The sequence below is a fragment of the Artemia sp. Qi Xiang Cuo genome, chromosome 14, assembly GCF_049724085.1.
Source record: "Artemia sp. Qi Xiang Cuo chromosome 14, ASM4972408v1, whole genome shotgun sequence".
In the NCBI taxonomy this organism is placed as follows: Eukaryota; Metazoa; Arthropoda; class Branchiopoda; order Anostraca; family Artemiidae; genus Artemia; species Artemia sp. Qi Xiang Cuo.
Genome location: NC_142807.1, coordinates 38,141,917 through 38,160,996, shown reverse-complemented (window position 1 = coordinate 38,160,996; position 19,080 = coordinate 38,141,917). Strand labels below are relative to the sequence as shown.

The following is a 19,080-nucleotide window of genomic DNA, read 5'->3' as shown; positions in this document are numbered from 1 at the left end:
ACGAAAATTACTATCCCCTGATGATATTTCCTGCCATAAATGGTCGTGTTTCCGGACTTTCCCCTTCCCCCTAGTATTTCTCCCCCTAGTCCCTTTCTCCTTAGTCCCCTCTTCAAATTCCCCCTTACATACCCAACATATTTTACTATTTTTAATTGCTAGGCGATCCTCTGCGGGTAAAATCATTGGGTATGTCTCAAGCGGGAGATCGCCCTATTCGCTGTGACAATTAATTTAGTCAATGCTTTGACCATACAATCTTCCTCGTCTGATGTCTCGACTATTTCTAACAGACACATAGTGTTACTGCTGTCTCTTTGCGCATGGGCAAAGGAAACCGCAATAGCGTGATGTTCTTTGACGCGATTTTGATATTGGGGGTCGTTAACATCTGTGAGTTTAGCCTCATAATCCAAACTTATTTTATCACTTTGCATAAGTGTATTCTGGAAATTTCTAAATCGTAAAATCTATCGGTCACCATAAACTGTCTCCAACGATTGATAGCCGTGTCGTTTGCAATGTTTCATGTAATTCTCTAGCTTTAATTCAGTCCAAAAGCTAGACAAAAACATTGGGCAATAGTAGCGTACCCAGCACCCCTTCTTTGCCTCCCCCAGAACTCTACTAATATTCGTAACGGGATTAAAACGGCCAATTGAATCAGGTTCACCAGGTGGTGTGTACAACAGCCAAACCCAATGTTTCACAGATTCAATCTATGAATCCCTTACTGGAAATATTACTCCATTTTTATTAGACCGCATCCCCTCTTCAAATTCAGTCTTGTATTGTAGCACTGTAACACCAATCTTTAAATGCGCGTTTGCCCGTTCAAAAATATTTATTCCTTTGAGTTTTATAGGAAATTTGTCTGTTAAACAAGTGAAATCTACTCGGGGGAAATCAGACCTCTCTTTTCCATGTACGGCCCACTGGTCCAAGTTTCTGTTAGTAGCTTTATCCTCTAGAGACAGGAAAACTGATATAAGAAATGCGTATATGAAACACTTTTGGCCACTTTCGAAACATATTCGTTGAACACCATTGCATCCTTCTAAATCACGATTATATTTTAAAACTATAGAATCTGCCCCTGCACATCCCCCTCTTAAAATAAAATATTTTTTAAATTTACATATATTTGCACTTAAATTTTCAACAAATGAAACCACTGAACTCCTACCCTTCTCATTATAATTGTTCAGATGTGTGACAACATTGTCTACGTAATCCATGAAGACACTCTCGTAATTCCCCAAATGTGGTTGCAGCACCATCATTTCAGTATGCATATAATAATCGTAAACTTCACTATGATTTTCATTTAAATAGAATATTTTTAAAACAATTGAGGCCTTTTGCTGTCTCGTCCCCCCACGTTTGAATTTGGCGCTTAAGAAGTGCTCGAATCTTTTCCAGATATGTATGAATGATATTTATAGGGTCGTTTATAATATTTCCAGCCATTATTGTATTAAACGGATCGCCAAAAGTCATAGTGAAGACTTCTATCGTATTTAGAATTGAATTTGTTTGCTGAAATTCGGGTAGCGATGGTGATTGTATATCACCACTACCTACCCCTCCCCCATCACTTTTTTCAACATCAACAACAGGGTTGGTGTTTGGAGTGAAATCTCTTAGTTTGCTTAATATAGCCTCTAATGCTTTAGGAATAGGCGAATCAACCAATGTGAATTTATTTACATCTTCAATTAAATTCAGTTGAAATGGGGTTATGTCCATTAAATCTGTCGAGAAAGGGATCTCATTTAACTCACGACTAAAATTATATAAAATTTGTGTGCTTTTAGGACTCAGCCAAGGTAAATCACTCTCTAGCAAACCTTGATCTGAACTAACTTCATTGCTTTGTTCAACTGTGCATGAGTCTTCATCTAAAGAGTTATTATCAACACTGAAATATTTTCCTAATACAATTATCTGCCCATTCGGAGTCGTTAATAATGTCAACAGGTGTATCATCTAAATTATCACTACCATCATAACACTCCCGTAAAAATTTACCTTAGCGTTCAACGATAGGTGGTGTTCCAACGGCAACCTGAATATTATGAAACTGCATTAGCGCTTTAATTAAAACAGTTTTGTCAATTCGTTCACATAATTCATGGCTTGTTTCTTCAGGTGGAGGGGGGAGTCTGATAACATGACATCTGTTCTAACCTATAAACAAAATAGATACTTTTTTTCAAAGTGTATAAATCACTCTTTTTTTTTTAAAAGATAAAAATTGGCTTAATAGCGAAGTATATTTTCAAATCATTTAAAACATACGCATTAAAAAAACACGCTTAGTAGCAGAAGCAATATTACTATCTGTGTGTATAAAGTGTCATTTGGTTAGTTCACTGTCCCCTCCCTAACCATTCTATACATATCCTGAAAGTTTCAATTTAATAGCCCCCTATGTATTACTCTTATATCATATTTGCAACGTACATGAACCTAGTAGGTTCTGATTTTGTCCAACATTCCCCGAAAATTTCATCTTACTACTCTTTGTCTGTTTTGGAAAAACCCGTGATCTTATTTGTACCCTCCACCACAACATCATCTCTCCCACCATAATAAAATACATTCTTAAAACTACGGCAAATTGTATAACTTACGAGCTATGTTCAATGGGGTGTAGATGTTATATCACATACATACACAGACAGTTGTTGTTTAATAATAATCAAGTAGAAAGAAAAATGACAAATATAGCATCACATAATGTGTTATTCAAATGTATACGAATATTCATTTAGTTTGCAAAAAATTAGTTAATTACTTGTTGTGGAAGAGATTGGTTATAAACCGGAAATACTTTTAAAAATGGTTTGATTTAGAATTGTAATTCTTGATGTAGTAATTTGAACGGGAAGGGGTGTTACCCATATGTTAATCGTGTTGTGACATGTACATATCACAATCTGTTAAATACTTGTTGTTGAAGTGATTGGTTACAAACCGGAAATACATTAAGAAATGGTTTGATTTATAATTATAGTCTTCTTGATGTAATAATTGAAGGGGCGAAACCTTTGCTATGTCTATGTGCCAATTTACAAAATTTAGCAGGCTGGACAAGTATACTTGCCAGGATTATATAATTACAACCTTTTTTAATCAAGGAAATTAAATCACTCTGAAGTATTAGCGTCAAAGGGAGCGATATATTTCCCTTTGAGATAAAAATCATTAGACGAAAATATCGATAAATTTAAAACTCACATTATTTGTTCCTTGCAATGGCATCGTGTTTATTGTCAGGTTGCTTTCTTCTATACATATCCCTGTATTGTTGGTGATGGTATTCACATCTTGTATATTGGACGTAGACCGTGGGGCATATTTAATTACTGAAGGACTTGAGTGATTTCCATCCTCAATCCGGGCTTTTTTGCTGGGGGAGTGAGGCAAAAGCAATTAAATTACAGTTTTTATTAAACCATAGTGAAAAAACTCGCTCCCCCCGATCTTCTATATTAATGCAAAAACAATTTATACTCTAATGAAAACGAAGTTCAAAATGGTGAACTAGTTTTAAAAGTCAATCTCTCTCTCTAACGAATATAACTATTCTTAGATTATGGGATGTAAAAAAAAATTCGATATCTTGTACGGTTCAAGCAATGACACTTTGTCAGTAAGATTCGGTGAGGTTTTTAAAAATTCAATGATTACGTTTAAAACATTTTTTTTGGATAATAACAAGTTTATCAAAGTTAAAAGAAACCCATTCATTTACTATCGGATAATAGATCTAAAACTGAAATAAGATTTTTTTTGGTCATTAACCATTATGAAATAGTTAATAAGCATTAAAGAAATTATGCCTCTAAAAACAGATTTAAGTGGGGATAAATTTTATTGTTAGTCTATGCTAGTCTGTAGACTCTCCATTATAAAACCTTCGAAATGTTATAAACTCTAGAAATAGAGGCTTGATAGCACGTTCCCACTATATAGACCTATAATTAGAAAAAAGCTCGTTAACACACACACACAGCTTATATATCTAAAATTTACATCAAACGACATTTTCACTGCTAGCCTGGGAGACCCCAAGTAAATTAATGTGTTCAGAGAAAAAATTATAGCTGGGTTACATTTAATATATGCCTAAACCAACCCCACACAATGTGCAAATATGCACCCCAAAATTTGTTTCTAAAAGATTTTTCATCCATTCTTTATTTTATTAAGTAAACTTGTCATTTTCATGTGTCTAAAAGCTCATTAACACATATACACCCAGCTAATAGGCCTAAAATTTACATCAAACGACATTTTTACTGCTAGCCTAGTAGACCCCAAATAAATTAATGTGTTCAGAGAAAAATTGCTAGCAGGCTTAAATCTAATATATGCCTTAGGTAACCCCACCCCCACACAGAGTGCAAATATGTACCCCAAATTTATTTCTAAAGTATTTCCCAACCATTCTTTATTCTATTAACTAAAAAGAACAAGTTTTTTATAACTGAAAGTAAGAAGTGACATTAAAACTTAAAACGAACAGAAATTATTCCTTATATGAAAGGGGCTGTCCCCTCCTCAACGCTTCGCTCTTTACGCTAAAGTTTGACTCTGTCTTACAGGTTTGTTTTTTAAAACAATATAGCACTTTAGCGTAAAGAGCGAGGCGTTGAGGAGGGGACAGACCCTTTCATATATGTAATAATTTCTTTTCGTTTTAAGTTTTAATGTCGCTCCTTACTTTCAGTTAAAAAAACTTGTTTTTTTAGTTAATTTCTGAACGTTTTTTATTTAATGCAGCTTTGATTTTGGCTCACCGTACATGAATTTGAACTCTGCTAAATAAAATAGCTAGCTCATAATTATTGCTGGATATCTTTAGGGGGGGGAGGCAGCAAAAAGTGGCAAGGAAATGGGGCTGGTTACCCTCCAATCACTTTTCACCCTAAAAAGGGCACTTGAACTTCCAAATTCCAATTGAACGAGTCCCCTTCGAAGCTTCTACAACAATTCGTTCCATGCAAAGTCGCAGGGTTTAAAAAAATATACGTAGAGCTCTTTTCGCACTTTACTAAAACTTTTAGCACTTTAAACTTTTCGCAATACTGCCTGAGAGAGACCAAAAAGATTCAAAAATTTAGAAATAAAAATTTCTCAACCAATGGCAAAAACCCATGTCAATTTAAAACGAACAGAAATTAAATATAAAAAAATCAGCAAAAAAATATAGACCAGATCGTAATTTGTACTTTAATGAAAACAAAATTTGTTTGAAATGTTTTCTGTTTTATAACTTCAAAAAATCTGACATTATTGGGGCTTTCAAAATGAGTATAAGTATTTATTAAACTATATATTTACATTCATTTCTTCTTTTCAGTATTCTTGGTTATTGTGGTGGAATATAAAAATAACTCGAAACAGAAAATGTTTTAAATAAAGTGCAAATTACGTTTAGAATGTACAAGGGGAGGGACGTGTAATAAGAATAGGTTGTTGGGGGGGTGATGATTATCCTTGGAGAGGCAATAGAAACTTATGCAAATTAGATTACCTTTCTATGGTGTCCTGTCTGGATTTGGCCTCAATGGAGGAAGTTTTGAGGGGATGGGGTGAAATACTATACCCCATCTAGTGAAAAATGATAACAAATGGTTAGATACTCGTGCTAATTTGTCTACATTTCATGTGTTTATTACTTTTCAAAGTACATTACATGTATACATTTAAGCTTCAATTGACTGCAAAGTTACTTTAAATTGTTTAAACACCTTTCTCGGTTTTCTGACCCAAGTCTTGCTTCTACAACTCTTTTGTTGACAAAGCCAACCAAGAGTTGCTGCAACACTTTACGTTGCCTAGACAACGTACTTTAACTAATGTTGATAACATTTAAATTTGGGGCCACTGCCCCATGAAGGGTTGAAGCGACTGTGACCGACGAGTTGGATTTCCCGATCAACACAAACGACAGCGTCTATCAGATGAAACCACCCACCCACGTACAACCCAGAATTTGAATAAGATCCCCCAGCCTCTGCATTTACCAGTGACATCAACTGAAGGGGGAAGGATTGACCCCTAGAGTTTGGAAAGTCCCTCTCCCTTTGTATAAGAATAATCAGATATATTTTTAAATCCTTTCTTATGCCATGATCATCTTCGGTGGCGGGCGATTGGCATCTTTTCCTGATGAGTATACCTATTATTGCTTTCCAACGCATTTGAGGAAACGAAAAATTTGGTCCCATGTCCGCTACGGCGAAGGACGTGTAAGTAAGAATAGGTCATTTGGGAGTGGTCATTATACAGGATTTGTTGTTAGAAACTTACGCAAAATAGTAGGGCCGTTCTTTTACACATATTTGTGCTAATATCTTACATCTTTTGAGAAAGAACGCTTCAAAGTGAACTCTTAGCACTAAGATCTTACATCTTATAGCGTTCTGTTGCAACCGTCTTTCATCATTCTGCTCTGATCAGCGGCCTATGAACAATGATGAATATATCATCAAAGTTCTATTGTGGTAGAAAGATGGCGTCTTTCACACTTTTTGCTAACATCAGTGAGCTGTAAAGGGCTCAACACACGTAGCTGATTGCGGGAACCGATTTCAGCATCAGTGGACAAACGATAGCGGTGAGAAAAAATTTTTGAAAGAAAAATTTATTGCATGAGATTTTCAAAATAAAAAATCATGGACACAAATAGTCAACTGAAGTTTATTGATAGTTGCATGACTGATCTCAGTTTGGTTCTCAGCTTAGTAGCGGGGTCTTTCACCACATACATCTCTGGCTGATTATTTTTTTTTTGTATCCCTATTTTTTTCGTGGTGATCATGATGAAAATCGGCACTTATTTTGTAAATCGGCGCCGAAAACTAGAAAATTGTTCAAGCTCAAATCGACGCCGATTTCTTTTAAAATTGGCACTGATTTGGAAATCAGTTCCCGAAACAGCATTGGTGGACAAACGATAGCGGTAAGAAAAATTTGCTGAAAGAAATTTTTTTGCGCGAGATTTTCAAAACAAAGAATCATGGACATAAATAGTCAACTGGAGTTTATTTATAGTTGAATGATCGATCTCAGCTTAGTTCTCAACTCAGTAGCGAGGTCTTTCACCACAGACATCTCTGGCTGACTATTTATTTGTATCTCTATTTTTTTGTGATTAACATGATGCAAATCGGCGCTGATTTTGTAAATCAGCGTCGAAAACTAGAAAAGTTTCAAGCTATTATCGACGCCGATTTCTTTTAAAAATCGGCGCTGATTTCGAAATCAGTTACGTGTGCCCAGCCCTTAAGATTTTAGAACAAAGATGAGTTAAAAGAACGGAAATCTTTGCAGAAAGATGTGAGATCTTAGATGTAAAATCTTATGGCCCGTTTTTTAGCACTAAGATCTTACATCTAAGATCTTACATCTTTCTGCAAAGATTATCGTTTTTCAACTCATCTTTGTTCTAAGATCGTAAAGCTCGCTGATGTTGGCAAAATACGTGAAAGACGCCATCTTTCTGCCATATAGAACAATGATGAGAGAAATTTGATGATCTACTCATCATTGTTCTCAGACCGCTGATCAGAGCAGAATGATGAAAGACGCTTGCACAAAAACGACCAAAGATGTAAGATCTTTGTTCAAAGATTTCACTTTAAAGCGTTTTCTGACAAAAGATATAAGATCTTAGCACATTGATGAGTGAAAAAACATGCCTTTAGTGCAAAAGAACGGGCCTAGTTTATCTTTTTATGATGTCCCGTCTAGATTTGGCATCGGTGGGGGAAGTTTGATGGGGAGGGATACTACTGAACACTTTGAAGCTAGAGTAGTAGACCCCGAAGCCGCGCCGAAAATGCGGCGGCGCGCCGCCGAAAAAAAGCCGGCGGCGCGCCGCCGAGCTTGCATCGGCTTGCATCGTATTAGTGCCGCCGTCACTAATACGCCGCCGTTTTTCTGTTTTTTTCTCTCTTTTTTGGTTATCGATATCGACCACCGGGCTTCAACCGTCATCCCGGCTAATCTGTTTCTTAAAGATAAATACTTTCATATTGGGCTCGCCATGTATATTGGTTCGTAGGAAGAAGAAAAAGAAATTTTTCTTGAAACAAAAATTCTACCTTCCACTTTAAATTTCTGTTAATTTTTCTTTCTGATTTCTCGGATGAAAAGAGGTAGGTAATAGAGCATTGGGCAATTCAGGGTGTTATCATAGGCAGCGCAAACGCGCTGCTTAAGTAAAGAACAATGTTGGCACAATGTATCATTAATTTTTTTTTCCATACCAGGGCAATTCGTATCGAAGGAGTTGTCGTAGAAACTTCGAAAAAGGTTCATTCGATTGGAAATTGGAATAGCTAGTGCCCTTTTTAATAGTCGAAAGTGATTGGAAGGCAGCTAACACCCCTTCCATGCCCACCATTTCCCCAAACACATCCAATCAAAATTTTAAGATAGCCATTTTGTTCAGAGTAACTGATTTCCAAAGAGAAAATATGTTTTTTGAGGAGGTTACTACCCCATAACCCTTAGGGCAAGGGTTTTGTAGTTATGCCCTGGGGGTATATAAGAATGATGTTGGCACAATGTATTATTTATTGTTTTTTCCTTTAGACCAGGGCACTTCATATCGAAGAAGTTGTCGTAGAAACTTCGAAAAGGGCTCATTTAATTAGAGATTGGAGTGGCTTGTGCTCTTTTTAATAGTCGAAAATGATTGGAAGGCAACTAACACCCCTTCCACGCCCACCATTTCCCGAAACACATCCAATCAAAATTTTGAGATAGCCATTTTGTTTAACGTAGTTGAAAGTTCTGGAAATTAGGTCTTAGAGGATGACAACCACCCTCACAGCCCTTAGGGTAAGGGTTGTAATATATGCCCTGGGGACATATAAGGTGTTTATAGAAAGCGTTGCCATAGAAACTCAAAAAGGGATCATTTGATTGGAAATTGAAAAACCTAGTGCCCTTTTTAATAATCGAAAGTGATTGGAAGGCTTGAAATTTTTATAGTAGAGATCGATGTGGGTATAATGTATCATTTTGTTGTTGTTGTTGTTGTTTAGACCAGGGCACTTCGTACCGAAAGAGTTGTCGTAGAAACTTCGAAAAGGGCTCCTTCGATAGAAAATAGAAAAGGCTGATGTTCTTTTTAATAGTCGAAAGTGGTTGGAGGGAATCTAATCCCCCTCCCACGCCCACCCTCCCATTTTCCTTTATGTTTAAAAAGTAAATGTTGCCTTAAGATTAAATCAAAAAGCACTCTGTTAATGCTAATTCCCAATAAGGCATCTCAGCAGTATCCCAAGAACAACTGAGGATATTATGTTCAAACTTTTGGGGTTTCTTCTGCTCTTAAAATTTTACCAAATCAAAATAGTGTAAGTGTATTCAAGCTATCAAAGAAAGTAAATAATTTTGTTTGCGAATGTTATCAGGTTTTCCGTTTCAGATCAACTACAGGAGGTATGAAACCTAATTAAACGCTACTATTTGTGTCCAGATTTTGAAAAGGATTCATCTTTTTAAATTTTGCTGGAATTTTTTTTCCAGCATACAAATAGCAGGCCGAACTATAAATTCTTAAAAAAACGAAAAGATTTAATGTATTATTTTCTTTTTACCTGAAAAGACTATGTCAATATAAAACGAACAAAAATTAATTAAAAAACTGTTTCCGCAAGGTAAGTTTTTAAAAGAAAAGTAAAGAACCCCATTAAACAAAAATCAGCAAAATTAAAATCAAATAATCTACCAAGCGTGAAACTAACACAAATCAGCATCGATAAATCAAAAAAACCCAAAACGAACAGAAATTACAATAAATAACTGCGTCAAACTAAAAACGAGCAGAAATTAACATAATTTGGGCTCAAAACCCCTATGCCTTCCCAAGGCCAGAACATAATTTGCACTTTGCATTTACACAACAAAACATAACATAAACACAACAAGTAAGTAAGTCATATTGTTCCTGTATGTTTTTAGCCAACCATTTAAAAATCCTTACTAAAATCAAGGTTGAACGTGCTTGGTGAAGCGGAATTTTATTATTATTTTTAATCAGAAAAATCGGCGCGCCGTGGCGCGCCGCCGGTCTAATATAAGCGGCGCGCCGCCGCCGATACTAAATCACACATTCGCCGCCGTCATGTCGGCGTGGCGCGGCTTTGGGGACTATAGAGTAATTTCACATTAGGTTACTACATTACAAAAAATTGTAGATTGGAATATAAAATATGACCATGAAAATGGTCATAAATTTATGACTATGAACAACATCTAATATGTTCTTCCAATTTAATGGAAGACCTAGAAACTAAAGCAAAGCTATTAGTTTAGTTATTTTCTTTTCATAATTTCAGTCTAACGTTTTCTTCAAAGCCCTTGGTATTTTGAAAAATGCACAACGTGACCGGTTTACATTAAGGTTAGCTAAATTTCTACTTGGAAGAACCTCCGTTATAAACGACAAATTATCTAAAATACCCCAGCTTTGTATTACTGTGAAAATCTTTCTAATGTGCTCGTTTTCTTTTAGTAATTAGCCTTGGCATTTGCAAAATAATTTTTGTAGGCCTATTTTTTGGCTTCTTAAATTGGTAGATTGTTTGATACATTATCAATTGAAACCTGTCGAGGTTATGATAGACTACCCAATAGTTAGTCAGTGAGTCACCATACAACAGTTGATTCCCTGTAGCCTAAAATTTATTATAGACTAGCCTATTGCCTACCTCCTAGCCTAGGATTTGGATTTTTTTCACCATTGAACTTGTTGAATTTTTTAAATAAGAATTTTGATTAACTTGGATAACTTAGCTATAAATTATGCTGAATATTTTAAATTTAGGCTACTGCTAAATCAAAAATGGAGCCTAGGCCTAATCTTAGACACACTTAGGCCAAAGCTGCATTCCTTAACAGAATGAATTCAGAGTCTAAGTTATGGGTATAAGCCTAAACAACTAACTGGAGAATAATCACAGTTAATAGCCTACATTTTGCACGCAGTTAACCTTTTATCTTCACTTATTTCAATGTTTTTCCAATTTTTCTGATATGACCTATTAGCGATTTTTTTTTCCATAGCTTTTCTTCAGTTTTGAATCACCCCTGAAATAGAGCACCCTATAAAAATATCTTAGTAGATGATGTTAAAGTAAATGCAGTCACATTAACACAAAGTTCACAAAAAAAACTATCAACTAAAGACAATTCCAGCGTTGCTGCCCAGTGGAGAAAAAATTGTTAGATTCTTGAAAAATAGAATCACTAAATTAGCACATAAATCACTAGATTATTTTATAGAAATTGCTAGAATTATAATAGGCTACTCTTTATCATTGTAATTAATAATTGTTTTGTTTATTTACTAGCCTATGTTCTATATGGACACACCTACAGGAAGGGGGTAAAATTACCCCCCTAGAAGTGAAAAAATATCTTTAGGTTGACTTTTTGTTTTTTTATCAAGCAAAAATTACCCTTGAAGTTTTGAAAAAACTATTTTATTTTTACTCTAGCTGAGCCAGTATAATCACTGAAACACCAGTGACAATTTTGAAAATGGCCTATTTATATTTTCACCAAAAAAATTTATTTTACCCTTCATAAATTTCAATAAGCATTGTCCTTTTTTTCCTTTAATAAAAAAAGAGGTACTTGTTAGTTATACAGAATGCAACCAAGAAGTAATGTTATGTTAATCCTAATGAAATAAATATAATACTTTAGTTGATGATAGATAGTAATTATATTATAATAATATAATTTGGGCCATGTATTTGCACATTGGGGGGGGGGAGTAAAGTAACTTTACTAAAACTAACCTGAACCCCCCTCCCCTAATGTGCAAATGTATAGCCCAAGTTATACAAGTCCAATGCATTCTGTCATCCATTATTTGTCTTTGTTGCTATGAAACTGGTTTTCATAGATTGTACATTATCCTTAGAATACTTCCATCCCCAGACCTATCCTCAGGGTCTGCTTGGGTAATTTTAAATCTAAAGGTATAGTTTAGAAACCTTTCAACTATGCTAAACCAAATGGTTATCTCAAACATTTGATTGAACAATTTCTGGGGGAAATTTGAGGGGGCTAGTAGCTGTTAGATCTTTTTGTTCAAATAAAAGGGACACCAAAAATTTTAATTTCCATTCAAATGAGCCCTCCTCTGATGTTCTAGGACTGTTGGTTTGATATGATTGCCCCCAGGCAAAAAAAACTAACACACATCCATGATTTTTCTTCTGGCAAATAATACAAAATTCAACACTTTTGAAGATAAGGGCGTGAAACCTCTACAGTAGAGTTCTGTGATACGCAAAATTTAATGGTTTGATTTTAGTTAAAATTCTTTGAGTTTTAATGGTTGTTTGGTCCCTCCTTCAGGCAAATTTTGCAGTTTCTTAGCCTTTTATGGGTAAAACAAAGCTTAATGAATCTTATATATTTAGAATCAACATAATAAGCCAATGATATATTGATTGATATCAAAATTTTGTTTCAAGAGTTTTGGTTACTATTTAAGTGTGCTTATTAGGTGTTATGATTACAAATAAGAGAATTTGGAGAATTATTAGAGCCTTTATTAGATATTAGAAGTAAAGATTAAAACCATTAGACAATTCCCAGATTAGATACCCCCCCTTACTTCTAAACAACTTAAATCATCAAACTACAATTGATTTATTCTATCTACTGATATAACAAATCCTATTACAAAAAGCACTAAGCCCTATTTTCTTTTTCAATGATTTCTTTTTTCATTTAGAAAATTATATTTAATCAATACCTACAATCTTATTTTTCAATGACTGCATTCATGGGTGCCCATAGGCTGGATGTAGTCTTAGGGGGATGTGGTCTAGTCTAATTGGCACTTCCAATACTTTATAATAGAAATATAAAAACAAAAATATAAAAATATAAGGTAGTGTCATTCAGCCAGAGGGGCTGGAGTCCCCTCCCCCCCTTATGAGTGCCCATGACTTCATTTCTTTTCTATTTGCAGATGTAGAGGGTTTATTCATATCCACCATTCACTCCACTTTCAAATGTTTTAACATAATGAAATTGGATTTAGAACTGGTAGATTATAGAAAAACAAAAACATTAATATGAAGACAAAAGTTCAACCTGAGCAAATGTGGTGAAATAGGAAGAATAGAACATTTTTGCAGTCAGCACAATTCACCTATTATCTTGATGATAACACTCAAGGTCTATATCTGATATGGACATATGGTGGGTAATCAGAAGTTTTAAAGGTGGTATATTTGCAAAAATGCTAATCTGGAATATATTAGGAACTGTAGTGAATCACTATTTTGCTTTTTTTTTTAATAGCTTCTTGTATGATTTATTCGATTGAATCATGAATCTATGTGCTATATTTTGAAAAATCACTCGATTTAGGTAAAAACACTAATTTTAGAACAAAAACCACTCTAAATCACTAGCCAGAATAAAATCACTAGGCAACATAAAACATCAATAGAAATAGTGATAAATCACTAGGGGTGGCATCACTGCAATTCTATTAAAAAGAAAAGTATAGATAGTGCTTTGTTTCAGAAAAATGGTCAGAATATTAAGTTGACAGTGCTGCATATAGCAGACTTTTCAAAATTAAACAAAGGTTATTGCAAAAAAAAAAAAATCAATATCTTCAAAAAACTGGAAAAATGCTGAAATAAGTGAAGATAAAGGTTAGCCGCATGCAAAATGTGTTAACTATGATTATTCTGCATTTTATGCAGCAAGAATTGTTTTCTTAACATGATTCCTTCTCTCCAGTTAGTTCTCAAAGCTTGTACCAAAATATGCACTAGAAAGGTGCATAATTGTAGAATATACTGCACACAAGTATCTCTAGGCCAACTTTCTTGTATATTTCTAAACTATAACAAATGGCATACAAGACACATATGTCTCTTTACCCATGTTAACTTAGAAAAAAATGTTTTTCTTAAATTTTGGTTCGAGTCTAGTTTTCTTTTGCTATGTTTTGATTCACCATTCTAGCAATCTGTGGACAATATTAAACTAAAGATGTATTTATTTATTTTTTTAAATCCAAATTTAGCAAAGTTTTATGAGACTCTAAATTCTTTCTTTGCATTTTATAATGTGCTCCTGAAAGTTTCACTTTTATACTAGAAAGTTCATGAAAAGTTTGTGCCCTTTTGAGAAGGAATTCCTTCCTTTGGGAAGGAATTATGGTAGATACTTCAAAAAACCTCACTGGACATAATTTAGGCTGTTTATCTATTTCTGAAAGTTTCATGTATCTAATTGAACTGTTTTCCAAGATAGCCAAAGTCTCTTGTCCAAAACTTTGTCCTTCTTCCAAGCATACTGGTTGAAAATTCAGTTAATTTGTGATGTAAGAAAGAAATCAGAATAAAAATAAGAAAAATATACCATTTGATTTTCCCTTAATTCCTCTTTTCAAGTGTAACAATTACTACTGTCTAGATTGCATTACCAACCCCTTCCCCCCGATGAGTTTAGATATAGTCCCAGACTAAATACAAAAATCTGTTGATATATTTTATGAATTGGCTTTGTTACAACTCTGAATCAACTGTTGATGAGAAATTTTTGAACACAAATTATAATGTGTACCCACAGAATCAGCAAACTTTTGCCAAATGACTAGAGCTATATCTGACCTGGTTAGAGAAGGAGGATGGAATACCATTACAGTAGCCCACTTTGAAACTATAGATAGAGATTTGAAAAGTGAAAGGGAAAGATTCATTTTGCCTCGTTTGTTTCTTGTTTTTAAGTACTATTAACACAGTTTTATTTTTCTCATTTTTTTCCATATTTGGATTTATTATTGTATTTGTCTAATTTGGTATATAGATGATGCTTGGTAATAATTCTTAGTAGGCTGCTAATTTGAATGGCCTTTATTTGTGCTTGATAAATGACCTACCTCTATCAGTAAAGGCAGTAGAAAGATATTATTGTATTATTCTAATGCCAGCCAATTTGAGAAAAAAAAAGCCAACTGGGGAAAAAAAGACTCATTTTTCAACCTCATAAATCAGTAGAATTATTTTCTTTCATGGAGGTCTGCTCAACCCAGTCCACTCACCCTGAAATTCTCAAACTGATGAAGAGGGAAAAAATTCAGGGCCCCACTTTAAGGCATCACAAATTGTTAGAGCAGAATTTTCTTTTTCTACATTAGGGTCTGCTTAGCCCAGTGACTTATGGATGTAATTCTAAATCCAATCAGAGATACAAAGGTTTTTGGGTATCCTGAATCCTTTGATCTGTACTGATAAAAGTATTCCAAATCTAGTAATGCTTTTTGGTATTGACTGATCAAAAAAATGTTGGTTCCTTGCTAATTAGAAAAAAGGGTTTTGGCTTTATCAAAACTTTTTAGACTAAACGATTTTTTTGGCATGTTTTTTTTTGTTGTGTATTGGCATCTCCTTAATCCAGGGATTTACAGATATAAGCTGCAAGCTACTTGGAAAAATAGTTTTTGGCCCTTTTCAGTCCCAATGTTCAGGAAAACAACTATTGTTGTTTTGGTGTTTTGTTTCTGCATTAGAGTCCCTATGTTTCATGGACTTGCCAATAAAAGCTTCAAGTTAACTAGGCTAGAAAAAGATATGTTTGAACTACTTTATGGACCCCATGAAACCAGCCTTTTTTTTTTTTTTTTTTTTTTTTTTTTTTTTTTTTTTTACATTGGTCTCCCTTTGGCCAAAGGACTGGCAATAAGTTTCAAGCCAGTCAAAAAGAAAAGTGTTTTGACCTATATGTTTTTAGATCCCCAGTGCCCTCCTCTCTTTCCCAGAAAAAAGGAAGTCCTGCTGGCCATGGGCACCCATAAGGGGGTGGCAAGGGGGCACCAGCCCCCCTGGCTGAATGACGGTGTCATATATTTATATTTATTTAAAAAAAAATTTCCACAGAATAAGTTTTAAAAGAAAAGTAAATAGCTCTATTAGGCCAAAAATTTGCAGAAAAAAAGTCAAATAATCTTCCAAGCGTAAAACTACCACAAATCACTATCAACAAATAAATAAAACTCAAAACAAACAGGTATTATAATAAATAGCCAAGTCAAAATCAAAACATGTAAAATTTACGTTTCTAGGGTTGACAACCCCCCATAACTTCTTAAGACCAGAACATAACTCAGGCTTTACTGAAAAAAAAAATAACTGTGGATTGTCAGTTTAATATACCTATACTGATATTTATTCATTAAAATAAAAAAGGGTAAAAAAAAAGTGATTAAAAAAGTTTTTTACTTATTTATAAAAAGGTGAAAACATTTAAACATATTATGTTTTTAGTTAAGCGCAAATTATGTTCTGGTTTTAAGAAGGTATGGGGTTATAAGCCCTACTCATGTTAATTTTTGCTCGTTTTGAGTTTGACTTGGCTATATATTGTGATTTGTGTTCCTTTTGAGTTTCATTTATTTATTTATGGTGATTTGTAGTAGTTTTACACTTGGATGATTACTTGACTTCATTTCTGCCCATTTTTGGCTGAATAGAGCTCTTTACTTTTCTTTGAAAAGCTTCTTTTGTGGAAAAAGTTTTTTTTAGATGAATATCTGTTTTTTTTTTCACAAAGCCATTTTAATGAAAAAAAAATTTATATCTTTTTTTCTATGAGAATCCATAGTTTGGCATAATTGTAGGGGTTTGACATGCCCAATATCCCTAAAGACAGGGGGGGGGGGGCAAGTGCTACCAGGAGTTTTTTTTTATCAGGGTATTAATGGAAATTTTCTAATTATCCTGTTTCATACATTTGTAGCTATTATAGATATTTATATATACATTTGTACATACATTTGTAGCTATTAGTATATATTTATATACTATATGATATTTCTAGCTATTATAGAGTGGTGCTGCCTATCATATTATATGCCCTTTTGAAAACCTGCATTTATACAGTTTTTTTGTTTAATTAGAACGCCCCCTAAACGTTTCCTAGAATATTTATCATAATACTCTAGGCATCATAAGTTACAGTGACTATAGTTGTAGTACTAAAAGTATATACATAGTGCTTCTTGGCTAGTTCAGAATCCCCCACAACTTGCCCATAAAAATCTAACTTAATAATATAAGCTATTCTTGAGATATTGCTTTGTCGCCTTTTTGAAAGTTTACATGCTCATAGTTTGCTTTGATTTAATTCAGTGTCCACTTAAATATTTCTTATATTTGATTACTGAAGACATTGTTATATTCTCTTTGGACTATTGGCTACAAAATGGCTGTTTCACAATTTTGATTGAAAGTGTTTGGGGAAAAGAGAATATCAGGGAGAGGGGGTGGCTATTTTCTCTCCATCACTCTTGATTTTTAAAATGGAAGTAGAACTATGCATTTCCAAACAAATGCGCTTCTAAAGTTCACAAGGCCACCTCTTAATAAAAATCTTACATCCCCCCGGGGCATAACTTAAAACCCTTATCCCCATACTTTGGGGAGTTATGTCAACCCCAAATGCCGTGTTATGAGATCTTTGGACTATTTTTGAACAAATGGCTATCTTAAAATTTTGATCGGATGCATTGGGGGCAAATATCACATGGGGGGGGGTATAGCTGCCCTCCAATAAATTTGACTCTTAAAAATGGCTCTTCAACTTCTGATTTCCAATCTAATGAATCCCCTCCAAAGTTTACATGACCACTGTTTCCATAAAAAAACTTAAATGCCCTCGGGGCATACCTTACAACCCTTGCCCTGAGGACTGTCAGGGGTTCTCATCCTCAAAGGCATAATTTCTGGACTTTTAAACTACATCAAACAAAATAACTATCTTGAAATTTTGAGTGGAAGTGTTCGGGGAAATGATAGGTGGGGGGGGGGGGGTGGTTGCCTTCCAATCACTTTGACTATTAAAGAAGGCACTAGCCCTTTCAATTATCAACCGACTGAGCCCTTTTTGAAGTTTCTACAACAACAAATGGTCATCTTAAAATTGCTATCAGATGCGTATTGGGAAAATATGACGTGTGTGTGTATGTGGGAGGGGGGGCTATTTGCCTTCTGATCACTTTAACTCTTAAAAAGAGCACTATAACTTCTGATTACCAATCCAATGAGCCCTCTGAAGTTTATATTACCACCATTTTTATAAAAACCTTATATGCCCCCAGGACATAACTTACAACCCTTGACCTGAGGGCTATAGGGGGGGGGGGAGTATCCTCAAATGCATAATTTTTGGACCTTTCAACTACACTTTTGACTGTTAAAAGGCCAGTAGAAGTTCTGATTACCAAACAAATGAGTCCCCTCTGAGGTTTATACAACCACCCTTTTTATAAAAAAAAACTTTATATCTCCACAGGGCATAACTTACGACCCTTGCTCTGAGAGTTGTGGGGGGGGGGTGTCATTCTCAAAGTCATAATTTCGGGATCTTTAAACTACACTGAACAAAATGGCTATCTCAAAATTTTGATTGGATGTGTTTTAGGAATTGATTGACGTGGGGGAGGGGGAGCTGGTTAACCTCCAAGAGCTCATAGGCAACAATTGTTATTTTTTTTTGGGGGGGGGGGTATAAGGGAATGTTTGTTGTTACAATCTGGTGCCAGTTAAGAAAAATTTAGAAGGCAAGGATTTCCTTGGTTTTCATGAATGAAAATACAAAAAAAAGATATTTTTCAAAATTAAAAGGGTGGGACAATTATCTTAACAAACCTATGCTTTTTTCTCATTTGAATTAGGGGACTTCTCTCCTTTCTTAGTTAGAAGGTAGATTTGAATCTTAGATTGAAGGTAGATTGAAGATAGATTTGAAGGTAGATTGAAAACAATATCTAAATATTTGAATCTTAGTTTTTAGACTTATCTTCCTATTCTTTATAACTTTTTTGAATTCTGAAAAAAACCGGGCCTTGGCTATTCTACTTTTAATGTCTTCACAGCACCCGCCATATTTACTAATAATTAATTTAACAAACTTTTTCACAAAACAAGTTTTTCAAAGAAAAGTAAAGAGCTTCACTGAGGCAAAAATTAGCAGAAATAAAGTCAAATTACCTTCCAAGCATAAAGCTAC

The 19,080-nt window shown here is 34.5% G+C and overlaps 1 protein-coding gene across 4 annotated transcripts in view; it reads left to right on the top strand.

The window, feature by feature from the left end:
• LOC148944437 (RRP15-like protein) overlaps positions 1 to 19,080 on the top strand; it is a 114,066-nt gene that overhangs the window by 71,335 nt on the left and 23,651 nt on the right. The window contains exon 1 of one of the 4 annotated variants that reach the window (XM_089100440.1): positions 10,310 to 10,432. The exons of 2 other annotated variants lie outside the window; for them this stretch is intronic. The gene's annotated coding sequence lies outside the window, so the exon portion shown is untranslated. Of the gene's footprint in view, positions 1 to 10,309; positions 10,433 to 10,585; positions 10,605 to 19,080 lie in introns of those variants that run through there. One more of the 4 variants, XM_089100441.1, reaches the window with a different exon arrangement.